This window comes from Belonocnema kinseyi, chromosome 9, assembly GCF_010883055.1.
Source record: "Belonocnema kinseyi isolate 2016_QV_RU_SX_M_011 chromosome 9, B_treatae_v1, whole genome shotgun sequence".
Classification (NCBI taxonomy): Eukaryota; Metazoa; Arthropoda; class Insecta; order Hymenoptera; family Cynipidae; genus Belonocnema; species Belonocnema kinseyi.
The window spans coordinates 75,917,299-75,927,525 of NC_046665.1; the positions used below are offsets into that span (position 1 = coordinate 75,917,299).

At 28.4% G+C, this 10,227-nt stretch overlaps 1 long non-coding RNA gene across 2 annotated transcripts in view; it reads left to right on the plus strand.

Moving 5' to 3' along the window:
• Positions 1 to 3,985: 3,985 nt before the first annotated feature.
• The window catches only part of LOC117179906, a 36,440-nt gene continuing 30,198 nt past the window's right edge, over positions 3,986 to 10,227 (plus strand). For both annotated transcript variants that reach the window (XR_004467967.1, XR_004467966.1), the window contains exon 1: positions 3,986 to 4,092. This is a non-coding gene — a long non-coding RNA (uncharacterized LOC117179906). The remainder of the gene's footprint in view (positions 4,093 to 10,227) is intronic.

The window sequence follows — 10,227 nt, forward strand, 5'->3', positions numbered from 1 at the left end:
TTTGACGTCCATACGTCGGCCCGACATTTGGTCCCGTATATGGACCATCTATTGAGATGATACTAGCCTAACCTTAGACAAAAATAATTTAAAAAATAATCATTTATACAATTTAAAATTTTTTAAATTTAATCACAATAATTTAATTTAATTTCAAAACAATCATGTTAAAAAAAGTTATTTTTAGAATTATTATTATATAATTTTCATTTTTCATAATTATTAAATACATCATTCGCACAAACCATTACTTACACATATAATCGCATGCTTTTATGGTTTAAAAAATCGCACTCGCCGATGATTCGAACCTCCCGTGGCTCCTCAATAACAAAAAGATTATTGAAATCGCCTAATTTTGATAGAGTAACATTATTCAGAAATTTTCCAATAATATATTATAAAAAAATTAAAAAGATTATAAATTATTTATTGAAAGAATGTTTTTTACGATTTCCCATAATTTTACGTTTCTTAAGTTATTTTATGAGAATTTTTCATGCAAACGCGATGAATAACAATTTTTTCGAGATTATTATTGTTGAAATTACAACAAATTACAATAATTTAATAAAAACATATTTAATAAACAAATGCATTATTCGAGCCTTTATCGGCAGTGCATTTCTGTTTTTTCAATGCCAGTCCTTTCAATTGGGAACTTCATGACTATTTAAGGAACATTTATAAATAGTTAATAAATTTAATGAATTTTTGTAACAAATCTAATAAGAAAATGCAGTGATGAGGCATATTTTGACATGAAACTTGAATGTCAAATATTTTAATTAGGAACTTCGCATGATAATTTCAGTAAAATTAATAATTTTTTGTTCAATTTTATAATTTTTTTAACAAATGTAATAAACAAATGCATTATTGGGGCATTTGTCAACGGAAAAACTTTTTTTTCGATTTCAGACTTTTTCACTGGGATCTTCATAATAAATTCAACCACATTCATGATTAGTTGATGTATTTGATAATTTTGTTTAAAAATTTAATAATCAAACGCATTATTTGGGCATCTGTGGATGAAAAAATTTGTTTTTTTGTCAGTCCTTTTAATTGGGAACTTCATGATAATTTCAGCAAAGTTCATAATTAGTTGATCTTTTAAACAAATTAAATAAACATATGCATAATTTGGGTATTTTGCAACGATAAAGTTGTTGAAAATGTTGGAATAGTCAAAAAATTTCTCATTAATGCATTTGTTTATTAAATTTATTTATAATATTAACAATAATAATTTCAAGACAAAATTTCTTCATCATTATATTACACAGGAAATTTAAAATAATTAAATTTCATTGCGACATTTTTAATTATGATATTGTTGTTAACAAGCTTGTTAACAGCTTGTTAATAAACTTTTCATTTTTTTACATTTAAGGTTGAAGTTTATAATTTAAAATACGGACGGGCCAACTGAATTCTTGAATTAAAAAATGCTCCTCATATGCTATATTTCTTTAAAAATTATTTTATAATATGCTCAAAGTATTAAAATAAAAAGACTGCCTTTTTCTTCATTTTCTCCCTAAAACTATGCACTTTAGAAACATAATTATTAAGGGAAAATTACTGTCTTATTGTCGAATTTTTTTAAGCTTATATATCATATAACTTTCTTGCAGACGTTAAAAAAAAAGTTAATAAAAAAATATAACGGTTAATTTTTTTGAAATATATGAATTATGGGGTACGATTTTTAGAAAGAAAATTTGTTTTAAAATGCCCACTCTAGCCTAGATTCACGAAAGAACTAATTGCTTTTTACTCAAATCAAATACATTTGAAGGCAAATTTATTGAACGTACGACGGCCCCCATCCAAATAAAAAATTATTGCTTACTATATTTTACACTGAAAAAGGTATATTCAATTCGAAAATTACAACTAATATGATATATTTGAATAGTGTGTCCACTGAAAACAAATTTCTTCTTAAATTAAAAAATGCCCATCATATTCTCAAAGTAATAGAATAAAAAACGGCCTTTCTATTTAATTCTTCTCTAAAACTATGAACTTTAGAAACAGCATTATAAGAAATAAGTGCTTTTTATTGCGGAAATTTTTAGGTTTTATAGATCATATTTGGAGACATTAAAAAAAATGTGATAAAACAAAAAAATAAGGGATGATTTTTGTTTAATATATGAATTAGAAAGTCATATTTTTAGAAAAAACGTACGTTTTAAATAGACTCTCTAGCCCAGATTCACGAAAGAACTAATTGCTTTTTATTTAAATCAAATATATTTGAAGACAAATTTCTTAAATGTACGACGGCCCCCATGCAACAACAAAAAATATCGCTTACTATATGTTTTACTGAAAAAGATATGTGTGCAGTTTGAAAATGATAACTCATATGATATGTTTATATAGTGTGTCCATTTAAAACAAATCTATTGTTAAATTCAAATATGTCTCATATATTATATTTCTTCCAAAATTATTATAGAATATGCTCTAAGTATCAGAATGAAAAAAACTGCCTTTCTTTTTCATGTTTCCCTAAAACTATGAACCTTACAGGGTAAGAGTTTTATAAAAGAGGATTTAGTTATTAAATGAGCACTTTAGCCTAGATTGATAAAAGAATTAATTGCTTCTTACTTGAATCAAATGCATTTCAAGCCAAAGTTAGCGTACGTATAACGGCTCCGATTTAAGCATAACCGACAAGAGCGCTGCTTAACTCTGGTCGTCAACGGAAAAGCCTTCTGAAAAATGCCATGCATCCAAACGGAAATTTTAAACCATTAAATCCAAAATTATTCCGAATTGAAATTGTTTTACCTTCACTTTCTTCTGATCCAAACAAATAATTTAATCATTCAATTGTTGAAAGCTTAAATAGATCATTTTTGAATACATTAGCTGTACTTCAATTTTAACAGTTTTATTTAGGCTTTTTTATTTGTAACGCTTCTAATTAAAAAAATTTCAGCCCTAGAACATTTACATTTGAAAGTTTCAATTGATTTTCATGATTTTGAGACATTTTTACATTTTAAATTTAAATGTTTTTTATTTTTAAATGGTACAACTTTGAAAGCCTATAATTTTGATCTTGAAAAATTATGCAAATAGAACAAATGTAATCGTATTTTAAATAATTCGCTTAATGTCTAAACGTGTTCGATTCTGCTGACTTTCAACTAAAGAATTTGAACTTATAACTGGTTGATTTCTAGTTTTCCTGACTTTATGATTATTTTAAACATTATAATTTGAGAGTCATACATTTTATTTAATTAAAAGCTGAAATCATTCAACTTAAGACAATTAAAATACATTTATTAATTCGATTTGAACATTTTTAAAGATAGAATGTTCTAGTTTGGAAACTGTCTTGTTTTCAATTCTACCATTTTTAACCTTTTTTATTTCTAAATGTTTTTCAATATATTTTGTACATTAAGTACATAATTAGAAATTATCTAATGTTCAGAGTTTGTAACTATGTTCTAAGCCATCAAATTTTAAAATATACATGTTTTTAATTCTCTAGTTCTATACTGCCCCCGTTGAGACAAGCGGTCGCGTTTTGTTAATTTTTCAACTTTTTAATAATATTTCATGGATTTCCAAAGAATGAGAAATCTCACTCAAGTGTGAAAAAATCAAATATTTATTACTTTTTGAAAATAATAGAATAAAAAAATTGTGCCAGTTAACAAAAATTTAATTTCTGACATCTTATACACAAAGTTATATGCTTTCCTAAAAATTTTAACTCTTTTTTTGTACTGTTTCCACCATAAAAAAAAATAAAAAACAAAATAAATTAGAAAAATAAGAAAATATATACCTCATAGGCAAGTACTAAATGCTTGATCTACGTTATCCGAATGTTATGGCGCAACGCGCAGCGTCCGATACTGATACTGATAAGGGAGGGGTTGAAATTCCACATAAGCATCGCGACGAACAGAAGCTAGTTTTGTCAGTAAACGACGCGACGCCAACCAAGAATGTGGCTTTTGTTTCTAACTTTCTCAATGTCAAAACACGTGGCCATCCGTTAATCAATTTTTTCAAATAATTGAAAATTTTCTATACTTTCACATTTTCAATGTAAGTCCAACAATAGTTTATTTTTTTATACTACTATATTTTCTTTAACATGAAAAATGCGTCCAAACATTTCGTGGTTGTCAAAACTGTTTGGTGTCTGATTTGATTTACTTTGTGATTAGATTGTGTTGTTTTGACTGAAGATAATATATTTAATCTATAAATTCAAGTTTAGGTTGATATGGTTTTGGAAAAAGGTAGTCATCTAAGATGATTTACATTGAAAGTGAGTAACAATATAGTCATTTTAAGGAAAGAAAATTATTGTGAATAATAATTAATCAGAAAAATAAAAGCCCAATTTAAAAAAAAGAATAATATTATCAGTAGACAGAAATCTTTTTTATTACAGTTTTTGATCCATGTAAGTATTGTCTAGATTTTAAAATAAATATGATTACAAGAAATGTGGAAACAATAATAAAGAGCTCAGAAAAATTTCCATAGAATTAGAACACAAAAAAGAAACAAGTATTATTCTAAATCATTTTCTAATTTAATATTTTAAACCAAAAATTATTTCTTGTTCTTAAAAAAAGTTTGCCACTTTTTGCGAATTAGTTTCTACAATATTATTTTATTCACGGGCAATACGCCATAAAATTAAATTTATTATTTCATATATTAAATTCAACAATTATGAGAAAAGTAATGTGGATTAGGATTATTTATAAGCAAATCAATCAATATTGATGGCTGAATTTGTACTAATAATATTATACTAATGGAGATAAACAAAGTTTCATTTAGAGTACTTCTGTTGAATTAATTCGCATAGTCATATGATGCCAAGTTTATTTTTTTCACAATTTGATTTCTTCAAAATTTACAAGAAATTCTGAATTTAAGATTGACCACAAATTGACTTTAAAAATGTTAGCAAAAACATATTTATATTACGACTTACTACAACCAGGTTCTACTACTGAACCTTCACATTAACCGACCACAATCTGTCTATTCAATATTGTGCTTCAGAATACATTAATAGAATTATGTTTTTAATTTACATTATATTTCTCTGCATTCCACAAAATTCTCCACGGCAGCAATTGAATCGCAATTCTTGAAAAATTATCTTTAAATTCTCTGCACAATTTTATGGAAAAAATTGCATTGCATTTGAAACCATTGCAATTTTAATGATTACATATTTTATATCGTTCCGTCAACTTAATTTTCTGATATGATCTCATTTTCCATTATTTAAAAGATACAATTCTACTGAAATAACTAGTATTATTAACTTGCGTTTTTTATATGAATAGACCATTTTCAAAGAGGATTCGGTGTACTAATTTTGTTGAGAAAAAGAATTCTAAAAGAGGTTCGTCAATTGATATTTTAAAAAAAATTTTTAACCCAGCATAAACGTAAATCAAAATGTTTTTCGAGAAGTTGAGAAACTAAAGCTTGTTTTAATCTTATTTAGTTTTTACTTCCTTCCAAATTTATTTTCTTATTCTATCCTAAAATCAGTAATCAATGAGCTTCCTGTTTTTTAACTAAAATTGTAAAATTAAAAATTAGAAGCCTGAAACTTATAAGGTTTAATCGAAGTTGTAATTAAGCGAATAAGTAAATCTCAAATAAAGAAGGCTTTCCTAAGCGATTTCCTAAAATAGAAAAATAATCAATGATACGTACTTGCTCTTATATTAATAATTTTTTCCTAAAACGACTGCTGCTGTTTAATTGAATTATAATTACTTTTTCATTACACATGTATGATTTCAGCTCTTTTCAATGCGTATGAAGCAGGGCTAAAGTTTTACTTTTCAGTTCTTGGGGAGTGAAAAGTACTTTTCATTCACTAGGGAGTAAAGAGTCATGTCAAAGATCAAAAATGAAAACTATTCATCTAAAAGCTCACATTTTGGGCTCACAAAAAGGGATCGTCAAAAGATCAGCTGATCACATTGGCAGATTGTTTGACAAGTTGGACCAACAAGAAGTGATAAGTGACGATAAATTACCGATAAATTACCAACAATTACCAACAGTTTTCGGAAATTTTTAGGCGCTTTAAATTTCCATGAATTACCAAAATATGATTAAATTCTCGTAAATTTCAATAAAATCCTTAAATTTCCTTAAAGTTACCTTAAAGTTTAAGTCCTTAAAGTTAAATTTTCAGAAATTTTCAAAATTGTCTAGTGTTATGGTAAATTTATGAATTACAGAAAATTTTTGATAGTTTATAAGCTTACCATAATCTTCATAGATATCAGGTAATTTATATTGTCTAGAATTTTTCGAAATTCCTCTTTTGAAAATGTAATATTTCTAGGAACCGGGCCTGTATTCCAATCGTGTCTGGAATCATGATTAAAAAGAACGAAATGTGTATTTGTTCAGGGAAATTGTTAAAATCTATTCATGGAAAAATGATGAACCAGGGCATGTTTTATAAGAGTTCTTCAAATAAATAAACCTCTATGATAAAACCTTGAATGAAATTACTAAATATGATCTCAAGAAGTAACATAAAACACAGTTTAAGTTTATTCTGCAAAAAAATAAAGCCCGTTTACTCAGACAATATCAAACTGTGCATTAGTTTACAAAAATGGTTTAAATCATGAAAAATCAGTTACATTTAGTTTATTGCATTCGCTCATTGATTTCTTTCATATTTTATGCAAAAATAGTGGATTTCAACAAGTAATAATTGCAAATCATTAAAAAATTGATCTTGTTCATTAATTTGTTTATATAATCCCATACAAAATTTCTTTACTCTAATACATTACAATATATTTCTGTATAGTTATTATACTGATTAAAAACCTTTCCTGTTGAATTTGACAACCTTTAAAACAGTGGCATACATGAAACATTAAATAAAAGGGAATTGATTTGTTATTTAATTAAAAATATTGCACCTGTTTGAGTAATTTACCAACTGTTGCTTCTTTCACATGGGAGCCTCGCGGTCAATTAAAAAAAAACATCATAATCCGTTGAGAATTGAACTGTCGGGCGATTTGATTGAAAACGGGCAGCGCGTCCGAAATAAAACCTTCGTTATTTCTTAATGGCAATTTATTTCGAAACAATTATTTTAATAAAAAACATAATGATACCCTTCTTGACGAAATTCCTAAAGAAATTTTGATGTTGCTGAAGGTTCGCTCGAATTCCGATGATCTTAAAGATACAAATCCACGATGTATGCAGAGGTAAAACTTTTAAACTTTTATTTCTCAAAACATCGTGAAGGACATTTTTTGTAAATTCCATACAAAAAATTCAAGAATTAGCTAATTTTCCATGAGTTAAAGCAAAAAAGGAGAAAAATTTGGTTTCCTACTAAACGAGTTATTGGGGTTCCTTTTGAAAAGGGCAAAAGCAACACATTTTTTATTGACACTGTACAAACTAAAGGTCTCTTTTTACTTTGTCATTTGTGCGTGTCTTATTTTTGAATAGCATAAAATTTCCCTGAAATAATACATATTTTAAAGAGAAAAATGATAAGTAATTAATTTTGTTATGATAACATATACCTTATTACTAATATTATTATACCGTTAGGCCAAGTATCATTCGGGGTAAACGTACCTAACTCAGAAAAATCAAAGAATTCATATGAGAAAAGTGAGAAAGGCCTGTAGAAGTATAGATTTTACATCAATCTACAATTCCCGTGATGCATATTTATGCAACGCGTTTATTTACAAAGCCATCAGCTGAAACTTTTTTGAGAAATGTCCTGGGACCAACGCCCTTGAGCGAGACAAGTTTCTAAGCACTTATAGAATCCGACCTTTAATTCACTTTTATTTCTCGATGCACAATGCTGAAAAAACGAGCAAATCGAATTGTAAGATATCACTTCAGGCTCTGGAAACCTTTTGAGCTCAGTTTCTACATGTTCGTTACATCTGGCGCCTAACATCTTGGTTAAGACAGATGTCAGAAAATTCTTTTGATACATATATACATACATATATATATATATATATGCTCCTTGTGGCAAAGAGAGGTGGCTAGTATAAATTGTAATTCGTAAAGTAATGAATTATTCAGTCTCATCTGGGCATGAAAGAGATGATATCTGTTCAGAACATAGGTACATAGTAGGGTAGGTTGGCGGTATGGGGTTGATGGCGAGTGGGAGAGGCAGGGGGACGCAAAGGTGGTTGAAATTCCCGCGGTCGAGTCGAAACTTCCCGATTCCGTTTAAAAACTCCCATGGAGATGAATTAAGTTTGCCTTTTAAGTTCGCGAACCTACTGGCACTCTTCTATAGCTGCCATGCTGCAGAAAGGGGTTGAAATGCTATACAGAACGTTGGGAACGATTCAGCAGGTTGCTGAGAATTTCCTGGAGTTATTTCATATTGCACTTGCAGCCTCTTTCTGAGGTTCGTTCTCAGTCTAAGAAGTGGGAAACCTGGAAGAACTTTAAATTGCGTTTCGCGCGGCCTTTCGTAATACACTGCTAGAGCGTTACATGCTGGTAGAACATGACTTTGCAAACTCGCAGTACAAGCTTTGAAATATTCGTAATGATTTTGCAGAAAGCAAGAAGAAAATTTATAGGAAAGTAGATTCGATATTAAATGAGAAATTATGTACTTTGTGAGATTCACGTACCCAGAAAGAACTTAGAGCTGTATAGTGAAGTTGGTACGTGTGTTTTAAATAAATTGATCAATTTGAATTTAAGCAAAAGTAAAGTTCAAGGGATTTAAGGAAAAATGTTGTCAGTTTGAAAAAAAATTGAAAAAAATTAGGATTCCGCATTTTTATATTGGAAGGATTCATACATTCATTCATGAAGAGTTCGAAATTTGATGATTATAAAAAAATGTGCAAACAACCTTAAAAGATTAGACATGAAAATAATTTGTGTAAATTAAAATTTGTGGAAATTAAACAGTTTCTAATTCGAAATCTTCATTAACGAACAGTTCAAAGAATTAAGCATCTATGAAAATATAAATAATTCAATACTTTATGAAATTTGAATTTAAATAACATTCGAATGAAGGATTAATAATTTTCGATGAACAATCATACAAACAAATATTTAATTTTACCTATTTGGAAAAATTACATTTTGACAATTTAAATAAATATTGACACTTTAAATCAATATTGAGTAATTGAGGAATATTAAAAATCAAAAACATTTTTTGCATTTAATATATATTGTCAATAACGGCTCACTAAAGCGTGGTGTAACTATAAAACTTAACTAACTTTAAAGGAGCTTAATGATGCTTGTGTGAAATATTCGCATTTGAATTTTGGTTCTTTTAAAATCATACATTAATTTTTAAAACATTTTATGGTGCCAGACTAGTGTGAAAATGAAGGGAGATGTATTTCACAGTTCGATGACATTTTTTTAATGCAGTATATTCGGAACGAGCGTAGGTATTCGGGGATGTTTTTTATTCTGCCTGGGAATTCTTTTAATTAATTCCAAACAATTTAAAAAAAAAATTTAAATATTACAAAATAGCGGTAACAAAATAAAAATGTTTGCTGTTGTGGTTTGATACTGACCACACGGTTTTATAGATAACTTTTATATATATAAAATCAAGTAGCCGAAAACGGATGATGCTTATGGAAATCCACAGTTTTGACCAATCTTTACCAAATTTTAAACACATGGGGTCCTGAATGCAATACTGACCATTACCTTCTGATATCAAAAATTAACTTAGGTCGGGGTTGGAGAAAAAAGAGACCCAAGAAAGCAAAACAAACGCGAATCAAAATTGAGAACCTACAGAAACCGGATGTGCGAATAGATTTCCAAAATAAGATAATCGAAAGCATCGATAGGACAACATGGGAGGACCGTATAAAAAACAAAGATTTAGAGGGCACCTGGACAATGTTACGGGATATCCTTGTTAAATGCACGATCGAAGTGTGTGTTACCGCAGTTGTAGAAAGAATGTCTGGTGATACGTCGTGGAATGATGAAATTCAGGCTGCCCAAAAAGCAAAAAGAGAAGCGTACAAGAGAACTTTGAACATTGTAGGTCTTAGCAATGAGGAAATAAGTAGTCGTAGAAATTATTATAGACGCGAAAACAGGATACTTAAACGATTAGTTAAAGAAAGTAAAGATACAATTAGAGCAGAAGAAGAGATAAAAATACAAAACGAC